Here is a 23,057-nt window from a genome sequence, read left to right as displayed (position 1 = left end):
AAATTCACTGTAGTTTCAACCTATTGGTATGGAAAGTGTTTTGAATTGTACTGATTTTTTCTATCCTCTTTCTGAAATGCATGCTAATCGCGTTTGGACCTTGGACATTTACCTTCCCGAACTTTTCTCTCCTGTTTTTACATTCTTATTTTGGTTCTTGGGAAATATTCTTGACATTATCTTCAACTTAATTTTTGTTCTTGCTTCTACTATTTTAGTTTAATTTCCAAGTATTTTAATGTTGAACTTTCAAGAGAACAGACATCGCTGCCAGCCTTTACGTCTAATGCTTTGGGGGCGAGGGGGAAATGTTTTTGTTTTTTTGATACTCAGTCACCTCTTGTCGCCCAGGGTGGAGCGCAGTGGCCTTTGATGCGTTTTAACGAAGATATGCACACAGTGCCACATCGCAAAGATAACCAGGTTTGAAAGGAATTCGTTTCCTTTGTAATCCTAAACGTTCTAGTCTGCTCATTGAAAGCTATTATTTGAAGAAGGGTGCACGGGCTTCCAGCTGGCCGCCAAAGGGGACCTCCACAGGACACAGATTAAGCACCCGCTTCTTTGGGGAGACGAGGGGCGGGGACAGGAGAAAAAGAAGGAAGAGGCATAAGTCACCTCCCCCGGCTCCGGCAGCGGGTTGGTCCGCTGAGTGGCGGAGGGTGAAGCGGAAGAGCAGACGGGGACGGGAAGGCGCTGTCGGTGACATCACCGAGAGGGCAATTTCTATGTAGATGAGGCAGCGCAGGGGCTGCTGCTTCCCCACCTGCTGCTTCGCCACGAAGGAGTTCCCGTGCTGTGGGAGCGGGTTCAGGACCGCTGGTCTGACCTGAGAGTCCTAGTTGTCTGTCAAGGCCAGAAGGACTCGGGAGTGCGCGGGGCAAGTGACCGTGCGTCTAAAAGAGGAGACTATGAGGCTGTGGCGGGACGGAGATGCCAGAGCTCATACTTACCTGGCAGGGGAGATACCATGATCACGAAGGTGGTTTTCCCAGGGCGAGGCTTATCCATTGCACTCCGGATGTGCTGACCCCTGCGATTTCCCCAAATGTGGGAAACTCGACTGCATAATTTGTGATAGTGGGGGACTGCGTTCGCGCTTTCCCCTGAAATTTGTTGTCAAAAGAATAGGTTGTGTACTGACGTTTGTGTGTTGTGTGGCGTGTAAATGTTGTTCTTACCGTGGAAGGCTGGAGTATGGTAAGTAACATCGATTCTCTGTCAGAAGAGAAATAAGAAGCGTCAGCCCTTGCAACGTAAGGTAACTACCGTGAAGGCCGCACAGCTTTTCCCTTTCTATGCGGGGCTGCCTTCTGCAGAGATTGGTCCATGGTCTCCAGTGTCTTGGGTTCTCACGGTCTGTAAAAATCTTCGTGTGGTTCCCTAGCCCCCAGTCACCTTTTATACAGCTTCTGCTTCTAACTGCAGCCCCCACAGTAGTTTGTAGGCTTTCTGTGCTAGGGGGGAATGCGTTCTCACTTCATAGAGCCAGGTACAAACTACGCACACGGGCGCTGTTCTCTGGGAAGAAAACAGGGCCTTTGGAGCTCTTAGTGTCCCCGCTAGGTTGTATATATAACACGCTTACTTTGTGTAGGGGAACGGCTCTCCCAGCGCCCAGGTCCCTAGTGCATATTCATTGAGGCCCGCAGGTCAGAACCGCAGTCTCACATGTCTTGGCCGAAATGCGCTGCGATCCTCCCTGAAATGTAAGGCAGGAAGTTTTACGAGGAGCCGGGTCCAGTTTCCCTACTATTTCCTGCCGTTTACATATCTGATCTTTCTTCAGACTTTATTCAAGTGACAGCTTCTTGTTTGATGTCTCGCTTCCACATCCTACATCCATTGCCAGGCAACTTTCTAGATAGCATCCCACCCATCCTTCCCGCCCCCAAGCAGCCCTTTCCCATTTCTGGCGCCAGCGTCCTCCCCCTTCCCTCTTTCTTCAGGCCCCGGCTGATCACCTTCATGGACAGAAAATACTTGGCTCTCTCTCAACCTGCGGTTTGCACCTGACACGCGTCAGTACCCTGGCAAATTCCTTAATACCCCTTCTCAAATGGCACTGTAAATTCATCTCTTTTTAACTCCCAGAAGTATCTAATTGGTTTTGTCCCTGCACCACATGAATACTAGTATCCACTACAGAAGAAAACCCCAGGCCTAGCGATGGTGGTTCTGGGCATTGTGCCAGCCTCTCCCAGGGTGTTTTCTGACCTCACCTACTTCTGATCAACTGAGGTCAGGAGTTCGAGACCAGCCTGACCAACATGGCGAAACTCCGTCTCTACTAAAAAAACAAACAAAAAAAAGCTGGGCGTGGTGGTGTGTGTGAACCCGCGAGGCGGAGGTTGCAATGAGCCGAGATCGCGCCATTACATCCCAGCCTGGGAGACAGAGCGAGACTCTGTCTCAAAAAAAATAAATAAATAAAATAAAAAATTAGTCCATCTGAGACATATTATTGGAGACAGTAGAATCCTGCATCCAACAGGTACTTGGTGCAGATCTGAACCCACTGAGCTATTGGCTCATGTTCCCTATGTTCTATTAAGTATCATGAGCAGAAATTGAACTCTTTAGCTTTTACCCACTAAGTATGGCTATAGGACAGGTCTCTCTCTCATTTTTGCATTTTTTTTTTTTTTTTTTGCCATCAGTGTGGGTTTTTGGTTTTGATGTTATGAAGTGAATTTCATATTTTGCTACAATACTGAAAAAAAAAAAAAAAACTACAAGATTCATGAAACTGGACAACTGTCTTTATAACATTACCAGTGATAAAATCAGTAAGGAAGGCTGGTTTGCAGTCATCTGAGCAGCCTCTTTACTTTCATAAATATGGTTTCTCTCTGATATTAAGCGGCTTCCAATTTCAAGCAGAATGCTACATCCCAAAGATAAGGATGTGAAGAGAACCGGTTTCTTTTGTAATCCTAAACGTTCTAGTCTGCGAATTAAAAGCCAGTATTTGAAGTAGGGTTCCCAGGCTCCATCTGGCCGCCGAAAGCTTGCTACTCAACACAGGCTAACGACCAGCTTCTTTGGAAGAGAACAGATGCGGGGGCGGGAGGGAAAAAGGGAGAGGCAGACGTCACTTCCCCTTGTGGGCTCCGGCAGCGGGTTGGTCCGCTGAGTGGCAGAAAGGCAGACGGGGACTGGGAAAGGCACTGTCGGTGACATCACGGAGAGGGCGACTTCTATGTAGATAAGGGAGCGCAGGGGCTCCTGCTTCCCCACCTGCTGCTTCGCCACGAAGGAGTGTTCCCGTGCCATGGAGGCAGGTTCAGGACCGCTGGTCGGAACTGAGAGTCCCAGTTGTCTGTCAGGGCAAGAAGGACTCGGGAGTGCGCGGGGCAAGTGACCGTGTGTGTAAAGGGTGAGGCGTATGAGGCTGTGGCGGGGCGGAGGTGTCTAAGCTCATACTTACCTGGCAGGGGAGATACCATGATCACGAAGGTGGTTTTCCCAGGGCGAGGCTTATCCATTGCACTCCGGATGTGCTGACCCCTGCGATTTCCCCAAATGTGGGAAACTCGACTGCATAATTTGTGGTAGTGGGGGACTGCGTTCGCGCTTTCCCCTGAATTGTTGTTTTAAGGGTAGTTTTTTTTCTTTGTTGTGGAAGCGTAGGTAATGAGCTAGCAAACAGATTTTTGTTCCCGTCTGTAACACGAAAACTAAAGATATTACCCGGCAGTGTTTCTCACGCTTGTAATCCCAACAGTCTGTCAGCGCGGGCAAATATGGTGGATCCGTCTGAACTAAGCTTTTTGTTCTATAGAAATAAAACTAAGCTTTGCTTTTCCCTATGGGAGCGAATTGTAAATATTTAACAGCAGTCCACCGGAATGCGTGGCGGGACCCGGCTTACTGCAATCTCTTCCTCCTGCGTTCAAGCTATTCTCCTGCCTCAGTCAGAGAATACTTATCCTTCCGAGTAACTGAGATTACAGGCGCAGGCCACCAAAAAATTAGGCCCGGCTTATATTTTGAATTTTTAGTAGAGACAGGGTTTTACCATATTGGCCAGGCTGGTCTTGAACTCCTGACCTCAAGTTATCCACCTGCCTGGGCCTCCCAAATGTTGGGATTACAGGCCTGAGCCACCGCGCCCGGCCTGTTTGCAGGCTTTACAGACACATTTTGTTTACAAGCTTTACAGGCACAGTTCAATTGCAGTTAGTGTTCTTTTGTTTTTTGTTTTTGTTTTTCCTAGTGTGGCCCAAGGAAGCCAAAATTTAGACAACCCTGCTTTAGAGAGTTTGATTCATGGTTCCACTGGGTTATGCTTATTGCCTATAATTCCATTTGATATTTTCCAAATTTGATTTTTTAAAAACTGTTTTCCTGAAGCTCCCTAAGGCTTTCCTAATAATATGGGAACTTAAACCAGATTGGATGTAACAAAACCCAGCTGGAATCCTGCAATTTCTAACCTTAATGTTAGATCAAGAAGCAAAACACCCACCAGTCCAAGAGTCAGGGAAGCTGAAGATCATGCCTGAGCTGTAACAACGCCCTTCCCAGTACACAAAAGCGTATAACAGCCACTTGAATTCTATCTTCCAAATGTCTCCTGTGGCCCAGGCTAACCCAGAGCTATCTAAAGATGGCAAATCTGGGAAACGTGCATTAAGGTTAGCAAAATTGATACATTACAATTCCACCACAGTTCACTTCTTCTCAAGGTGGCATCAATGTACACCTTCCTCCTCCATTTTTCCTCCTCTTCCTCTTCTTTCTCTTCTTCCTCCTCTTTTTTCCTCCTTGTAAAACCATACTTAAGGTTCATATAAAGACAATAGGAAAATCATACTTTTTCTCATTCAGTGAAAATATGCCAACCCTTTCCCCAACAGGATGAAGTCCTTTATTTGTCTTTGAATGATGTTCACTCCTTTTTTAGATAGATCACATTCCATATGTGCTATCCTGTAATCTAAATATTGAGATTTCTAAAAGTTAACTATTAATGAATACCCTAGCTAGGATGATGGAAGAGGAGAATTCTCAAAAAAAGTATTGTATTCATCTCAAAATAATGAAGAAATACTCATAACTATTACAAGTCCTCATTTCTGCAACTGTCGCTGGCCCTAGCTGGTATTTGTAACTATCTTCACATCTTGCCCTCACAGCCATTTCCTTTGGGCCTGGGCCGGTGGACGTGAGCGTGGGAAGGATAATAACCCGCAGTGCCCCGCACCGCACCATCCTCTGGTCTCCAGAGGTGGGATCCACAGAGCAGGGACCTTTGCTGAATTCTAAACCAGCTCTGGGAATACAAGAACAGCTGCCTTTGAGAAACAGTTCAGGTCTCCATATTCCAGACTTCCTAGTAGGACTAAACGCTTAATGTTCACACAGGAATTCATGGTTCTCCTAAACCCCTGCTGTGGAATGCCTTCCTTCACCGAGCATTTACTGGGCGCCTACTAGGTGCTAGGCGGGCTCTGGGCTGTGGGCTGCAGCCTGTGCAAACTCCAGGTCCCTGGGTGGTGGATTCCACCTAGGAAGGCCCAATGGCGGCGTGGTGAGGACATCACGGGTTCTGGTTCTTCCCACGCGCGCGTCCACTGGCCCAGGCCGGGAGGAAATGACTGTGAGCGCAAGGTGTGAAGCGGGGCTAAGAATGGGAAAGCGAGTGACTTCCGCCGGAGAGGCTGCAGTTGTCGCCTGTGGAGGGGCCGGCGACTTTTGAGACGGTGAAGAGCAGGCGGGGGAAGCAGTGACGAGCAGACGGTGAGGAGCAGGCGACCGTTTGGCCGCTGGAGTCCCCCAGCTGACTCTGGCCGGGTAGAATGTCCAAACGTGCCCAAAGACTCGACTCTTGGCTTCATTGTCTCCCGCGTTCTGGGTTTCTGGAGTGCGCGGGATTGGACAGGCCACAAACATATGAGATTATCTGCAGCCAGAGGTTAAAAAGCCATTTCTGGTATCAGCAAATGAGTTTAAGACACAACCCATTAGAGTTTCTGTGGTGCAATCGGTTAGCACATTTGGCTGTTAATTGAAAGGTTGATGGTTCAAGCCCACCCAGGAACAGGCAGCTTTTACTTAGGTAAGATTCACGCTTTCTGTTTAAAGACTTTAATCCTGGGAATCCTCCGGACCTCTACTAGCTTTAATCAGATGCCAAAATATGCTGTGCAAAGGCTTAAGTTCCATGGAAGGTCCTAAAAACTGGAATATTTCAGCAAAAGTAATTTTTCAATAGAGCCTGAGCCTGGGGCTTCAGAGCTTACCCCATATCCACTGCACCTATTTCATCACTTCCTGAAGCTGGGTTTTTACAATTGCACATTCCTGGAAATCCAAAACTCCCAATAATTGAAAACTTTCAAGAAAACCCCAATCTTCACTGGTGGTGAAGCCTCAATTTCTGGGTTGAAATCTTGATTCGTTCACGACGTGACTTTTAAAACATTACTGAATTTTCTGTACCTCAACTTATTCGTTTATAAAAGAGAAAAAAAAATGCAGTGCTTCCCCTGGCTGGGCGTGGTGACTCATGCCTGTAATCGCAGCACTTTGGGAGGATAAGGCAGGCAGATCACCTGAGGTTAGGAGTTTGAGACCAGCTTGGCCAACATGGTGAAACCCCAACTCTATTAAAAATACAGAAATGAGTGGGGTGTGGTGGTGGGTGCCTGTAATCCCAGCTATTCGAGAGGCTGAGGCAGGAGAATCGCTTGAACCCGGGAGGCAGAGGTTGCAGTGAGCCAAGATTGCACCACTGCACTCCAGCCTGGAGACACAGCAGACTCCATCTCAAATAATAAATAAATAAATAAATAAATAAATAAATAATGCTTCCCTCATGGATTAATCTAACATTTGTGAATCCAAAAGTATGTGAGACAGGTCTCAATAAATTTAGAAAGTTTACTTTGCAAGGTTAAGGAGACACCAGTGACAGCTTCAGGAGGTCCTGGCAACATGTGCCCAAGGTGGTTGGGTACAGCTTGCTTTTATTCATTTTAGGGAGACAGAATACATTGATTAATACATGTAAGATTTATACTGCTTCAATCTGGAAGGGTGGGACAACTCAAAGGGTGGGGGGCTTCCAGGTCATAGGCAGATTTAAAATTTTTCTGATTAGTCATTGGTTGAAAGAGTTATTATTCCAGAAGGGAATTTCTGGGTTAGATAGGGAGGTTGTGGAGACCAAGGATTTATCATGCAGATGAAGCCTCCAGGTAGCAGGCTTCAGAGAAAATAGATTGTAAATGTTTCTTATGAGACTTAGGGTCTGTGTTGATGTTAATGCTGGTTGGCTTTTCCTGAGTTCCAAAAGGAAGGAGGGTATACAGAGGCATGTCCAACCTCTCCTTCCCATCATGACCTGAACTAGTTTTTCAGGTTAACTTTGGAATACCCTTGACCTAGAGGAGAGGTCCATTCAGATGATTGGGGGACCTTAGAATTTTACTTTTGGTTTACACATTTGATGAGAAATACACAAAAGCATTTAAGCACCTAATAAATGTTCATTAAACGTTAGCTGCTGTAATTATTTTCAGTGGCATCATCATCACCGCTTTCATATTTTACCTCAGCCTTTTAAACAACTGCTTATCTTTTTATAGGATGGATGAATCAGTATATATTTAAATGGCCCTTGGTTAATGGACACAAAATTGTGTCTAATGCTTATTCTTATAAAAAATAACTCAGAGAACATCCTTTTACAAATACCTTTCATCATTTGTGCAAGGATTTCTTAAAACAGGCTTCTAGAAATGGACTTGCCTGGTCAGAGTATTTGTGCCTTTCCAATTTTTCTAATTGATGGTTAATTGACCTCTAATGAAGTTGGGCCTAGTCATAGTCCCACACCCTAAGAGAATGCTCCTTCCTTGGCCACAATATCTGACATTTAATAGCAGCACAAACTCTTCACTTTTGTTTGGGGAATGTTATTGCTTGCTGGTCTCACACATAGCCCTGAATCTTACAGGTAAGGAGCTGGTGCTACGCTGTTCTCCTCTGTTCTTCTGACCCCTGGGAATTCTGGGAAAGTGGTTCACTGTAAAAGTGCTGACAATGGGTGTTTCCACCGTTCCTGTGACAGAGAGCCCGGACTTCAGCTGCTGAAGAAGAACTCGGACCTAACTCTCCAGAGCGGGACCTTTACTTTGGCACAGAGTTGGTCCTTAGCTAAATAAAAATTGAAAAGGGGAGATTTTAAATGTTCATCTAATTGAGACTTTATATAATAGATCTTTTTATTTTATTGTGGCAACAAGAGGAGAGATTGCATTCTTAGGTTTTTATTGTTGGAACTTAATAATATTGGCTATTCTACTGCTTTTGTGGAATTGTTTGGTCTATGCTGGTACATGGTACTTGCTATGAAACACTGTCTGGTGAACTGGATAGGCAAGTAGCTAAAGAAAACGTCATAAGAAACAGAAATAGGAGTTGAGTCCAATCTCTCTCCTGCACTGCAAGATTCTGTTGCAGTGGTCCCTACACCTATTGCCATAGCACCCCTCAAGTTTTCTTTAAAGCTAAGAAAACAGAAATAGAGGATGGATTCTCAAATAGATATACCTAGAGTTAGGTAAAGTCTTATTTTGATTCTTTCAGAGGTTTGGATGTCTTAGTTATGTCAGGCTGCCGTAACAAAATACCATCTACTGGGTGACTTAAACATTTATTTCTCACAGTTCTGGAGGCTGAGATGTCCAAGATGCCAGCAAGTTTGGCTCTTGGTGAGAGTCCTCTTCCTAGCTTCTAGATAGTGATTTTTGTTTTTTTTACAGTATTTACCTTGGCAATAATAATCTTATTTTTCCATTTGGTTAGTTTTCCATGTATTTATTACTTAATATTAGCCAATTTCTCCCCATTTCTGTAAATCTCCCGTCAACACATAGAAACACACAATCATTTTTGTTGGTTTGCTTCCTTGTATGTTTGTTCAAGAAATTTTTCCTGGCTGGGCGTGGTGGCTCATGCCTGTAATCCCAGCACTTTGGGAGGCCCAGGCAGGTGGATCACCTGAGATCAGGAACTCGAGATCAGCCTGGTCAGCGTGGTGAAACTCCATCTTTACTAAAAATACAAAAATTAGTTGGGCATGGTGGCGGGCACCTGTACTCCCAGCTCCTAGGGAAACTGAGGCTGGCAGGCACCTGTAATCCCAGCTACTCGGGAAGCTGAGGCAGGATAATCGCTTGAACCCGGGAGGCAGAGGTTGCAGTGAGCCAAGATTGCGCCATTGCACTCCAGCCTGGGCAAAAGAGTGAGACTCCTTCTCAAACAAACAAACAAAAATAAATAAAGAAAGAAATTTTTCCTAGCATGTTTCTACCTGCTCCATTCTGGATGACTTGCTCTTCAGGCTTATCTCAGAGCTGTTATCATAATATCTCTCTTTACTACACCATCTTGGGATTTCCATTACCTCTCTCTTTTGTTAGATCCCCTGCTTCATGGATCTCAAGGCGGTTCATTCCTCACTCACTCCTTCCTCTTGATGATGCATATCCTCCAAAACCTCCTATAAAGTGGTTACCTTAGAAATAAACTTCTTGAGACACTGCGTGTCTGAAAACATCTATTTTACCCATACACTTAACTGATATTTTACTAGATAGGGATATAAAGAGATAGGCTGAAATAATTTCTCTCAGATTTTTAAAGGCATTGCTTTTTTTTTTTTTTTTTTTTTTTTTGGACAGAGTCTCGCCTCTCTTTGTCCCCCAGGCTGGAGTGGGGGGGCGGGATCTCGGCTCACTGCAACCTCCACCTCCCGGGTTCAAGCGATTCTCCTGCCTTGGCCTCGAGTAGCTGGGATTACAGGCACCCGCCACCACGCCCCGCTAATTTTTTTGTTTTTAGTAGAGACGAGGTTTCACCATGTTGGCCAAGCTGGTTTTGAGAGAGGAGACCACTCTTCATATTGTCTTATTCTTAATTTCTTGTTTGCTGAAAAAGTGGACGTTGAAAGAATGGGCAGAAGTGAAAATCACGGTCAGATAACCGGACGCCACATTTTGGGCCTGGTTGTTAAAATTCAACCCCTGATCTCACCACTTGTGCTATCTATAAATTCCAGACATTGTATAAAAAAGCATTATGAAACTCCCTTTTCTGTTCTGTTTCGTTCTGATTACTGGTGCATGCAGCCCCCAGTCACGTACCCCTCGCTTGCTCAATCAATCATGACCCCCCTCACACGGCCCCTTAAGAGGGACAGGAATTACTTATTCAGGGAGCTCCGTTTCTAGGACGTGAGTCTGCCGATGCTCTCACCTGAACAAAGCTCTTACCTTCCACGATCAGGTGTCTGAGGGATTTTGTCTAGGACTCCTCCTGCTACAGTTTCAAACTCCTGACCTCAAGCGATCCTCCTCCCTTGGCTTTGCAAAGTGCTGGGATTACAGGCATGAGCCACCGCACCGGACCCTTGCTGTTTACTGTTTTCCATAGTTGTTTCTGAGAAAGAAAAAAGTAACCCTCTTCTGTTGTCAGCTAGAGCTGGTCTGACAAACACCTAGGCCATGATGTTCTCCGGTTAAAACTAAAAATTTCACAACACCAATATCAGACAAAGTTACCCTCTCACCAAGATAAAAGAAAGACTATTTCACAATCATATTTGATCACAAACAGAACAGTGTCCAAACCATAATATCATAATATGATCAAATATCCCCTTTTCCCAGCTACTAATAGTCACTGTTAATTATTTTATTTTTTATTTTTTATTTTTTTGAGACAGAGTCTTGCTCTGTGGCCAGGCTGGAGTGCAGTGGCGCAATCTCGGCTCACTGCAACCTCTGCCTCCTGGATTCAAGCGATTCTCCTGCCTCAACCTCCTGAGTAGCTGGGACTACAGGCACATGCCACCACACCCAGCTAATTTTTATATTTTTAGTAGAGAAGGAGTTTCACCATATTGGTCAGGCTGGTCTTGAACTCCTGACCTTGTGATCCGCCCGTCTCAGCCTCCCAAAGTGTTGGGATTACAGGCATGAGCCACTGCGGCTGGTCTTTTTTTTTTTTTTTTTTTTAGACAGAGTGTCTATCACCCAGGCTGGAGTGCAGGGGCATCATCTCAGCTCACTGCAACCTCCGCCTCCTGGGTTCAAGCGATTCTCCTCCCTCAGCCTCCCAAGTAGCTGGGATTACAGGCATGCCCAACCATGCTCGGCTAACTTTTGTATTGACTGTTGATTCTTTTTTTTTTTTTTTTTTGAGACGGAGTCTCGCTCTGTTGCCCAGGCTAGAGTGCAATGGCACGATCTCGGCTCACTGCAAGCTCCACCTCCCGGGTTCACGCCATTCTCCTGCCTCAGCCTCCCGAGTAGCTGGGACTGCAAACGCCTGCCACCATGCCCAGCTAATTTTTTGTATTTTTAGTAGAGACGGGGTTTCACCATTCACAGGATGGTCTCGATCTCCTGACCTCGTGATCTGCCCACCTCGACCTCCCAAAGTGCTGGGATTACAGGCATGAGCCACTGTGCCTGTCCAGACTGTTGATTCTTTACCAATTATGTGTTTAGTCCTGCAATCATTCCTCCCACTTTCTAGATAAAAATATCAAGATTCCCAAAGGAAGAATTGTCCCACAATTTCCCCATAGTGTTTGCTGTCTCCTCTGTTGCAATGAGCCAGTATACTCAGGTTTGACTACAAGTTTGTTCCTGATGATTATAGACTGGAGCACATCAACACTGTAGTGTAATGCCATTCTGATTCTTTGTTGTTTGCCTTAAACTGGTCTCCCATCTCCCCTCCCAAAAGCTTATAGAATCTTCTACCTGTTCCTACTATTTTGAAATTTCATGATCTATTTTCATCCGCCATGCTGGGTACTCAGTGTGCTCTTTCAATATAGGAATTTATATTTTGGAGGTATCATCCCAAAGATGTTTATGCATATAAAATTAAAGGTATATATTTATTTCCTGCAGCTACCATCACCCTTTTGATAGACTTTTGCTGCATAATAAACCCTTACAAGCTTATTGACTTAGAATAACAATAATTTATTATTGTTAGTGATTCTGTGAGTTGGCTTGGACATTCTTCTGGTCCAAGCTGATTCATTTGGGGCTGGATGGTCTAGGATGGCCTCACTCACACATCTGGGGTATCGCTGGATAGGTTGGAACAAGTGGGATGCATGGATCTTTTTCTTCATGTGATCTCTCCAGCAGGCTTGCTTGGGGGGGATCTTCAGATCATGGTCTCAGGATTTCAAATGAAGCAAAAAGCAGGCAATCCCCCCATGTGCAAGCCTCTCTTCTGCCAGGTTTGCGAAGGCACCAACATTTACCCAAAGCAAATCACATAGCCAATCCCAGATTCAACAGGGGAGAAATAGACTCTCTTGATGAGAGAAGCTGCAAATTATAACCACCATTTTCTTCAGTCTATCACAGTGTACCATACTGGACTATCAGTAGCTTCCTCCTCTTTCTTTCTTTCTCTTTCTCTTTCTCTCTTTCTCTCTCTCTCTCTCTCTCTCCTTCCTCTTTCCCTCCCTCCCTCCCTCCTTTCCTCCCTTCCTTCCTTTCTCTTTCTTTCTCTCTTTCTGTCTTTCTTTTTCTTTTTGTTTCTTTTTTTTTGAGACGGAGTCTCGCTCTGTTGCCCAGGCTGGAGTGCAATGGCGCCATCTCGGCTCATTGCAACCTCCGCCTCCCGGGTTCACACCATTCTCCTGCCTCAGCCTCCTGAGTAGCTGGGACTACAGGTGTACACCACCACGCCTGGCTAATTTTTTGTATTTTTAGTAGAGACGGGGTTTCACCATGTTAGCCAGGATGATCTCAATCTCCTGACTTCATGATCCGCCCGCCTCAGCCTCCCAAAGTGCTGGGATTACAGGCGTGCGCCACTGTGCTGGCCATGACACAAGTTTAAAAGAATAATTTTTCTTTTTCTTTTCTTTCTTTTCTTTTTTTTTTTTTTTTTTTTTGAGACAGAGTCTCTTTCTTTCTCCAGGCTGGAGTGCAGTGGTGTGATCTCGGCTCACTGCAACCTCCGCCTCCCGGATTCCAGCGATTCTCCTGCCTCAGCCTTCTGAGTAACTGGGATTACAGGTGCCTGCCACCACAGCCGACTAATTTGTGTATTTTTAGTAGAGAAGGGGTTTCACCAAGTTGGCCAGGATGGTCTCGATCTCTTGACCTCATGATTCGCCTGCCTCGGCCTCCCAAAGAGCTGAGATTACAGGCATGAGCCACCTTGCCCGGCTAAAAGAATATTTTATTTTATTTTATTATTTTATTTTATTTTTTGAGACGGAGTTTTGCTCTTTTGCCCAGGTTGCAGTGCAGTGGTGCGATCTCTGCTCACTGTAACCTCCGCCTTCTGGTTTCAAGCAATTCTTCTGCCTCAGCATCCCGAGTAGCTGGGTTTACAGGCACCAGCCACCACACCTGGGTAATTTTTGTATTTTTTTTTTTTTTTTTTTTGAGACGGAGTCTCACTCTGTCGCCCAGGTTGGAGTGCAGTGGCGCGATCTCGGCTCACTGCAAGCTCCGCCTCCCGGGTTCACACCATTCTCCTGCCTCAGCCTCCTGAGTAGCTGGGACTACAGGCGCCCGCCACTGCGCCCGGCTAATTTTTTGTATTTTTAGTAGAGACGGGGTTTCACCGTGGTCTCGATCTCCTGACCTTGTGATCCGCCCGCCTCGGCCTCCCAAAGTGCTGGGATTACAGGCGTGAGCCACCGCGCCCGGCCAATTTTTGTATTTTTATTAGAGATGGGATTTCACCATGTTGGCCAGGCTGGTCTCAAACTCCTGACCTCGTGATTGACCCACCTGGGTCGCCCAAAGTGCTGGGATTACAGGCGTGAGCCACCTCACTTGGCCTAAAAGAATAATTTTAAAAATTCTTTTTTTGGTCAGGTGTGGTGGCTCACGCCTGTAATCTCAAGACTTTGGGAGGCCAAAGTGGGTGAATCACCTGAGGTCAGGAGTGTGAGACCAGCCTGGCCAATATGGTAAAACCCCATCTCTACTAAAAATACAAAAAATTACCCGGGGGTGGTGGTGTGAGCATGTGCTCCCAACTACTTGGGAGACTGAGGTGGGAGAATCACTTAACCCGGAAGGAGAAGGTTGTAGGAAGCCAAGATTGTGCTACTGCACTGCAGACTGGGCAACAGAGAGAGATTCTGTCAAGAAAAAAGAAAAAACCCCCAAAAAACAGCAAGCAAGGACCTCATGGCTGGCAAGATCCAAACCAGTAAAGGGGCAGCTCCTCAGAGATAGGCATGTGCATTCGAGAAAAAAAGTATCCTTAACATGACTTCATATGATAATCAGCTCATTAAAACTCATGTGTGTACTAAAAATTATGGGATGGAGGCAACAAGCAAGCACACAAGGGCCAAAGTAAGCCACCCACCTATCAATCTAAAGGCAAACACTGGCTAAAGATGAGGCATCCTTGTGAAGAGAAGAAAAATAAACACACATAAAAAGACCCAAAGTACACCAAACTAATACTGATCTCATCTCCCAGAGGTCAGCCCACTCTCCCCACTCCGAGAGTGTTACTGTGCTTAATAAACTTTTGCTTTGCTTTGCTGCTTTGTGTGTGCCATGTACAGTTCTTTGTTTGGGACACCAAGAGCCTGGAACTGCACGGCACCATCTGGTAAGAATTAGGATTTTTTTTTCCTAAGGGTTAACAAACCAACTCTTTGGAAAGACTTGCTTCACTACTGTTATCAACCAACAGTCTAATACTTTCCCTCCCTTTTGTGGTTTTGACAAAGCAAGCAAGCAGCATTCCCTCCTGATAAGAGACCACCGACCTAGGAATGATTCTGGCCAGACTACAGAGGATGTGCATTGAGGGTTTTCATGTCCTCTGTTTCAGCTTTTGACGTCAGAGGGCCGCAAACTCCACTCTCAGATAGCTAATGCCACCATTTTATGAACATGGGCCCCATGGAGAGGCACGAAGCTGAATTGCACATCTGCACATGTTTCCTCTTATAAATATTCATATTGGAATGTTATTAGGTATTGCTCCCGTGAAAGAGACATTTGCAGAATGTACTCAAATTAGAAGCATTAAACACTATATGTATCATGATGCATCCAGTTCTCTACACTATAGAAATATCTGCAGTGTAGACATTTCCACAATGACCAAAGATATGTGTACAAGAATAGTGACTGCAGCATTCTTTGTAATCCTAAAACCATGAAACCAACCTCATCTCAAATACTTTTTTTTTTTTGAGATGGAGTCACACTCTGTTGCCCAGGCTGGAGTGTAGTGATCTCAACTCACTGCAGCCACCACCTCCCAGGTTCAAATGATTCTCCTGCCTCAGCCTCCCCAGTAGCTGGGATTACAGGCACATGCCACCATGCCTGGCTAACAAAAACATTTTGAAAAGGGTTAAATAAATCATGCACAAACTGAGGAAAAAATACTGTTTTCAAAAAATGATGGAGAGGATCACTAACATGATGAGTGATTCCACTGGTCACATTATTGATACAGCAATCAGTAAATCCAGGCATATCCTGGAGATACTACTGGACTCCTATTACTAAAATATGAAAAAAATGGAGGCACATAAATTACTCGTTTAAGCGTAGAACGGACTGAATTAGAATTTTATCACACCAGAAGTGGGTTCCTAGTTCTCTGTTTCAGGATTCCTGAGTTACACTGGTGGAAACCCGGCATTTCAGGAGATACCCGGTTAAGAATCTGGTCGGGTAGCCGGGCGTGGTGGCTCACGCCTGTAATCCCAGCACTTTGGGAGGCCGAGGCGGGCGGATCGCTAGGTCAGGAGATTGAGACCACGGTGAAACCCCGTCTCTACTAAAAACACAAAAAATTAGCAGGGCGCGGTTGGGCGACAGAGCGAGACTCCGTCTCAAAAAAAAAAAAAAAAAAAAAAAAAAAAATCTGGTCGGGGAGGTGGGCCGGCCCTTGACATGGATCAGTCATAAATTAGTGGCTTGGTACTCCGGGAAGATAAAATCTTCCCCACTTATGTAGTGATTGACAATGCGTACATGCTTTAAAAGTTCTAACTAAGCGTCCCTGGGTGGGCTCGAACCACCAACCTTTCGGTTAACAGCCGAACGCGCTAACCGATTGCGCTACAGAGACAAGCACTACTCACTCTACTGGGCAATAGAGGAAAGACGCACTCACTAAATTTCCTCCCTCCCTTCTATTCTCAGGGCCCGCCCGGCAGGACTACTGAGCAAGGCCTTGGAAAACCAGAGAGATTAGAGCGGTGAGTCGCCGTGGTCACGTCGGACACCTGTGTGTTAGGAGATTCTGGAGCCAGACGGAGAGCCGAATGGCCTTCGCCGGCCCTGCCCCTCTCCTTCTTCAGAAGCTCCCAGAAACTCCCCAGTCGGCGACCCAGCCCGAGCCTCCTCGGGTACCAAATGAAACTGAACGCCCGGTGGGCTCCCCGGATGGTTCTTCCCGTTGTTTTCGCCGCCTTCATCCGGTGAGGGAGCCTGTGCCCACCCTGCCCAGTCGCTTTCGAGGCCGCTGTGGCGCTTCCGCTGCCATCTTCGGATCCTGTGTTCCGCACGGGGGCTCCACCAGGGCAGGGATGGTGGCGAGGGTCGCTCGTGGGTCCCCTTGCAAGGAGCAGGGTCTGGCACTAGGCGTCTGGGAACCCTGAAATCCTTGGAGGAGTAGCATCATCATGACCCTCTGTGTTCCTTTTGGCAAAGGACTTGCTTCCATTGTTTGTTTGTTCAATTGTCTGTTAAATAAATAAATAAACCCTTTTTCATATATCTTTAAAATTACATTGGTTCTATTATTTTATGATTACAAATAATGCTGCAGTCATCATTCTTGTACACTTCTCATTGCCCACTGGTATATTTCTATAGGGTGGAGGCCTAGAGAGCAGTTGTTCCAGCATAGTGTTTACACAGCTTTTATTTCATTCCATTTTCTTTCCTTCTTGCTTTATTAGCTATAACCCTTTTCTTATTTCAGTGGCTGCTCTAGGGTTTCTGGGATACATCTTTAATTTCTCACAGTCTGCTTTCAAGTGTCATTATACCTCCCCTTCTGGCCTTTATCCTAGTATTATGTATTTTTACTTTATGCATTATAAGCTTTGGGATTCATTATTATTACTTTTATTTATTACGTCAAATATTTTTAAAAAGATTTAAATTATAAGAAAACGTGTAGTACATGCTTTCTAAATGCCATTTCCAATATTGGTTTCTTCGTATAGGTCCACAATTTTATCAAGGATCCTTTTGCTTCTGCCTGGAGGACTCTTAAGATTTCTTGTAGCGTGGTTTGGTGAATTCTTTTAGCTTTTGTATGTTTTTCAATGTCCTTATTTCACTCACAGTTTTGAAATTTTATTTTTGCATAGAATTCTGGGTTAACTTTTTTTGTCTAGGTACTTTTAAAATGTTGCCATTTGTGAAGCATTGTCATTTAAAATATCATCTTTCTTTCCTGTGTTTGTAAATATGGCATAAAGCCGGTTTCTTGTGCTGGTTATATAATTTTCAGAATGTGTATTTAAATTTAAAATATTACATTTTACTAAAAAACTAAAAATAATAATCATGAATGTCATTAATTCATCTTAAGTTCCGCCAACAGTGCGCTTAAAATGTGCCCAACCTGAGGGTCAAACCTACCTGCTGATGTGTAATTTATGTTTGTGAGACATTCTCAACAGCATTTGCTTTCCCCAGCCGAGTGATTTTCCTCACATCTGAATGTCTTCAGTGCAAAAGGAAACGTTTTTCTTTGCAAAAATACTTTAAAATATTCTTACTTCAAGTAGGTGCATTAAAAACAAACTTCTCAGTTGCACCCCTGGAATCCATCGAAGATTGATTGTCTCCCAGGAGAGAAAATCAAGTGCTTCAGGATCAAGAGCTAAACAGGGGAGGACAAAGCGTGGCTTCTTCACTAGGAGTCAAGCCAAAGTCAACTGATTTGGTCTCCAATAGAGACCAGAACTCGGTTCACCAGCGACGTGAAGACCTGACCCAGACGAAGCGGACTTTCTCTTCGTGGTGCCTTCAGATAGGAAATCTCCTAGGATTTCTTTCTTTCCCTTTGATCTACTCCCAACTCTCCTTTTCTATTTCTTCAAACCTTTTTCTGATCCCTACTGTGAAGGACCTAAGGGGCCAGTGCCCTTCCCTACCGGTCCCTCCCTGGCTGGGTATCTTCGAAGCCCAGGCTCACCCGGAACGTTACTGCCCGCCGGAGACAGCAAGAGGACCAAGGAGGGTGGCGGGTGCGGTGGGAACCACAGAGTCACCTCGCACCTGCGCCTCATGGGCTCCTAGCAAATTGAATAAATGCCCCCTGAAGCTTCTCTGCAGGTCACAGGGAAGGGGAGGGTGGCTGCCAACCCGCTGGAGAAGCTTCAAGAAGCATCGGGAAGACCTGGCCCTGACCCTGGGCCTTGAAGACAGGCCTGACCAGGCTGATTTTGACGGGTGGGCCAAAGAAAAGGTTCAAGGGCGGCCCAAACCTGACCCCGAGATTAAGGCTTTTAAATGTCTGACGGTTTTGAGCCTTGTCATTAGAATCAATCTCGCCTGTATCAGGAGACTCCTTTGCCAAAATTCAGAGACCAAGAAAGAGAAAGATTGGGCAGATCAAAGTCTGTAATTAACCAAACAGGAAACAGAATTTTTCTGAAAAATAGTATGTGTGCTGTGAGAAAAAGACTAGCCTCAAGGAGAATCTGTTTTTTTGGCTTGAGTGTAGGGAAGAATGGAGTTGTCACCAACAATGGTGCTTTGAAACGGCAGGTGCATCAGGCTGTAGATGTGAAGGAATTAAAAATATTTTACCCCCAAGTACATTTCTTTGACATATTTTGAGATGTCTGTTCAGAGAGCCAGCTGCAGAAGTAGCCCTGCAAAGTTGTCTTTTGTTGGGGAGATTTGCATCTGTAGGGAGTCTGCATTGATGCAGCCAAGTCTTTCCTTGCCCAGATCTAGGAAAGATGAACTGAAAGTCTGACACCTGTAAAGGTCTGAAAGAAACTTTTAGGGTTTATTCTCTCTGAGCGCTGCTACCTGTAAGGTTTCATTTACATACTAAGACCAACTTTGCTAGCCAAGCCTCCTCTTCTCTCCCTCCCATAACCTGTCTTGCCCACAATAAACGGATATACCTCTAACTCTGATAGTACCTGGTTTTGGCCATGCTTTGAGCCCTCATTCATTCTGTTACCTCGAGATGTTATATAAGCTTCTGCATCCCATTGTGGATAGGGTAGGGTAATCTCCCTGTGGCCCTCCCCATGTACATGTCAGTACATTTTATGCCTTTTCTCCAGTTAATCTGCCTTTTGTGACTTGATTTTTGAGTGAAATTTCAGAGGGTTAAGAGGGAGGGTTTCCATAGGCCCTTACAGTTTTGGAGCTGTAAGCAGGATAGCAAAGCTCTGCTCTTCTGGAAGCTGCAGTGAAGAACCCAGGATCAGATCAGTTGTCACAGGGTAATAAATTTTTACCAGCCAGGCTCCCAGCCTCCTTCTCTATGTGGAATCTGATCAAGTGGACAGGAAAAATCACTGTTTCTTTTCCCTCTCCAAAATCTTGATTAATGGGAGAAAAGGATTTGTGTGACTAGTCTTGGGTGTAGTGACTCTGGTGTGCTTTTCGGTACTTTGTGGTACCAATTCATATTGTTTAATCCCTTTCTTCCCAGAAATTGTCTGTTCCTTTGTCTTTGTCTCTATGTGTTATTCTGTCATAAAAGAGGGTACTGGTTGAGGTTCTTTCTCATCTTACTTGATGTCCTTGAGAGCTTGACTTGTGACCAAGTGGGAGCACTTTCTCTTGGTTTTCGGTATGTGGTAAGAGGTGGTAATTTTCAAGTCATAGTAGGTGGCCTGTCTGAAAATGGCTGAGAACCTGAGCACACTTTTTGTTCTGACTATGTCAAGTTCTTGGGGTTTGTCTTAAGAAATCCCATCCCTTTGAGGCTTTTGTCGTCTCAACTCTTGTTGCCTGATTAGTCCTAGGAAAGCTCAATCTCAAGAGGGCCTACATGGTATCACAGATTCACAGGTCTGTGACTGGAAGCCCCCCAAAATTTGTGGGTTACTGGAGGCAAACATCACTCTTTTTTTTTTTTTTTTGAGACGGAGTCTCGCTCTGTCGCCCAGGCTGGAGTGCAGTGGCCGGATCTCAGCTCACTGCAAGCTCCGCCTCCCGGGTTCGGGCCATTCTCCTGTCTCATCCTCCTGAGTAGCTGGGACTACAGGCGCCCGCCACCTCGCCCGGCTAGTTTTTTGTATTTTTTAGTAGAGACGGGGTTTCACCATGTTAGCCAGGATGGTCTCGATCTCCTGACCTCGTGATCCGCCCGTCTCGGCCTCCCAAAGTGCTGGGATTACAGGCTTGAGCCACCGCGCCCGGCCCAAACATCACTCTTAACCATCTGTGGCCTACTCCTTACATTGAACTTTTTTCTTGGAGGGGAATCTTTGGGATTGCCTCTTCTATAACCTTCCCAGGAAGTTAATCTGGAAAATGACATCCTGGGCTTTCCACAAAGAGGCTATTTGGTTGAATTGCTATTGGAATAATTACACCATTGGATATTCTAGTTGCCAGTGGACTGAAGATGGATCCCTTAAATTAGACACCTGAATTAAAAAAGAAAAAAAGATTTTAGAGATCTCTTATTTTAAACAATTGATAGGAAGATCAGATTAAAAGAAAGGCACATACTAGTGTCATAGAGCTACCCTTAAAAATTCTCTTGACAATATTATCTGTGTTGTGTAGGGGAAACATTCTCTTGACTAAATTAAAGAGCAAAATTTGATCCAAAACAAAGTAAAATTCTTCATAAGCTCAAACTGCCTGCTCTGGATCCCTTCCGGGATTCACAATAAAGTCTGCACTACTTTGCCGTTCAGTACTTAAAGTTTTGTGCTTTTGCTGCCATAGCCTGGGTTCAATTTCCAGTCAGGGAACCAGTTTATTTTGGCTTGATATTTGTGTAGCTTTTGACTTTCTGGAATACCCATTTATTGATCCTTTTCCCTTTCATGGGCAGCTTTTGTTTATTCACTTGTTTGTTTGTTTATTAAGACAGAGTCTCACTCTATCACCCAGGCTGGAGTGCAGTGGTGCCATCTCGGCTCACTGCAACCTCTGCCTCCCAGGTTCAAGTGATTCTCCCACCTCAGTCTCTCAAGTAGCTGGGATTACAGTCACCCACCACCATGCGTGGCTAATTTTTATATTTTTAGTAGAGACAGGGTTTTGCCATATTGGCCAGGCTGGTCTTGAGCTCCTGACCTCAAGTGATTCCCCTGCCTCGGCCTCCCAAAGTGTTGGGATTATAGACATGAGCCACCACTCCTGGCTGTTAGCAGCTTTTGATTTCCTGTCCTTCCAGCTTCTAAAGTTTCTGATGAGAAACCTGTTGATAATCTTATTAAAGATTTCTTGCATGTGACCAGTTGCTTTTCTCTTACCGATTTAAAGATTCTCTGTTTTTGACTTTTGAAAGTTTGATTATAATGTGTTTTGGTGTAGGTCTCTTTAAGTTTTTCTTACTTGGGGTTTGTTAGGCTACTGTGTTTGTATTCATGTCTTTCATCAAATTTGGGAAGTTTTCAGCCATTGTTTCTTCAAATATTCTCTCTTGCCCTTCTCTCCCTCTTCCTTAGAAATTCCACAATGCAAGGCTGGGTGCGGTGGCTCACGCCTGTAATCCCAGTATTTTGGGAGGTCGAAGCGGGAGGATGACCTGAGGTCAGGAGTTTGAGACCAGCCTGACCAACATAGAGAAACCCTGCCTCTACTAAAATTACAAAATTAACCAGGTGTGATGGTGCATGCCTGCAATCCCAGCTACTTGGGAGGCTGAGGTGGGAGAATCACTTGAACCCAGGAGGCAGAGGTTGCCGTGAGCCGAGATCGCACTATTGCATTCCAGTCTGGCAGCAAGAGCGAAACTCCATCCCCTAACCCCCCCCAAAAAAATGACAACAACAACAAAGAAATTCCACAATGCATATGTTGGTCCACTTGATGGTCACTTAGGCTTTGTTCATTTTTCTTCAATCTTTTTTTATTTCTGTTCCTCAAACTGGATGATTTCCATTGCCTTATCTTCGGGTTCACTGATTGTTTCTTCTGCCTGTTCAGATTTCTTCAAATTTGACTTTGAATGTCTCTAGTAAATTTTTTGTTTCACTTATTTTACTTTTCAGATCCAGCACTTCTTTTTCTTTCTTTTTTGATTTTTTATCCTTTATTTATATTTCATTTTGTTCATGTATCATTTTCTTGTCTTCTACTACATCTTCCTTTAGTTCTTTGGGCACCTTTAAGACAGCTCTTTTAAAGTCTGCCAAGTAGAACTTCCGGCAGGATTTTTTTTTTTTTCCTTTAATTATCTATTAGTTTTCTTTCCATTTTTTCCCCCCATGACCTAATCTTAAATTGACTATCAGGCATTTTTCAGTAAAAGTTTCTGTTGGTTCATTTTTAATTTTTATTTATTTTTATTGTTGTTGTTGAAAACTGGACATTTGAATCTACTAGTGTAACTCTAGAAATTAGATTCTCCCCCTTCCTCAGGGTTTGCTTTTTTTGTTGTTGTTATTGTTTTGTTTTTTGATTATTGTAGGTTGTCTCTATGCCAAGGATCAGCCTGAGGTATAAAGTTGTGGTCTTCACAGATGTTTTCTGAGCCTGAACCTTTCCCTGGTGTGTGGTCACTCCCTCATTTTACCTGTATATGCAGTTATTCTTGATTATTTTATCCTTTAACGTCTGACTCCCAAAAGGGGAAAAAGAGGAAAATTGAGGGAGGGTGAAAAAAGGGAACCATCCCTTTAAACTTCCTGGAAGTTGCTTCAGCTTAGGGTGAAGAGCTTGCTACAATGGGGGGAGGTACAACAGTAGCTTCCAGCCTCTTTGTCTCTGTGCTGCAGTCAGCCATTAGAGAACAGAGCCCCAATGTGTGTGTGCGTGTGTGTGTGTGTGTGTGTGTGTGTGTGTGTTGAGATGGAGTCTTGCTCTGTCGCCCAGGCTGGAGGGCAGTGGCATGATCTCAGG

The 23,057-nt window shown here is 44.8% G+C and overlaps 1 long non-coding RNA gene and 4 other non-coding genes across 5 annotated transcripts; 3 read left to right on the top strand and 2 right to left on the bottom strand.

The window, feature by feature from the left end:
* The first annotated feature begins 945 nt into the window (after nucleotides 1-945).
* Nucleotides 946-1,109, top strand: LOC114674662 (U1 spliceosomal RNA). The gene has a single exon (XR_003725785.1). It is a non-coding gene; the product is annotated as a U1 spliceosomal RNA (small nuclear RNA).
* A 2,313-nt stretch (nucleotides 1,110-3,422) lies between these two features.
* Nucleotides 3,423-3,586, top strand: LOC114674647 (U1 spliceosomal RNA). The gene has a single exon (XR_003725766.1). It is a non-coding gene; the product is annotated as a U1 spliceosomal RNA (small nuclear RNA).
* On the bottom strand, nucleotides 3,456-6,378 carry LOC144331528 (uncharacterized). Its single transcript, XR_013398793.1, has 2 exons — nucleotides 5,581-6,378; nucleotides 3,456-5,134 (listed from the first exon to the last, which is right to left on the bottom strand). It is a non-coding gene; the product is annotated as an uncharacterized LOC144331528 (long non-coding RNA).
* On the top strand, nucleotides 5,975-6,048 carry TRNAN-GUU (transfer RNA asparagine (anticodon GUU)). The gene has a single exon. It is a non-coding gene; the product is annotated as a tRNA-Asn (tRNA).
* A 9,664-nt stretch (nucleotides 6,379-16,042) lies between the features above and the next one.
* On the bottom strand, nucleotides 16,043-16,116 carry TRNAN-GUU (transfer RNA asparagine (anticodon GUU)). Its single transcript has one exon. It is a non-coding gene; the product is annotated as a tRNA-Asn (tRNA).
* Between the last annotated feature and the right edge of the window lie 6,941 nt (nucleotides 16,117-23,057).

Source organism: Macaca mulatta, chromosome 1 (genome assembly GCF_049350105.2).
Source record: "Macaca mulatta isolate MMU2019108-1 chromosome 1, T2T-MMU8v2.0, whole genome shotgun sequence".
NCBI classification, from domain to species: domain Eukaryota; kingdom Metazoa; phylum Chordata; class Mammalia; order Primates; family Cercopithecidae; genus Macaca; species Macaca mulatta.
The sequence above is the reverse complement of the archived record's forward strand: the minus strand, read 5'-3'. Positions and strand labels throughout refer to the sequence as shown.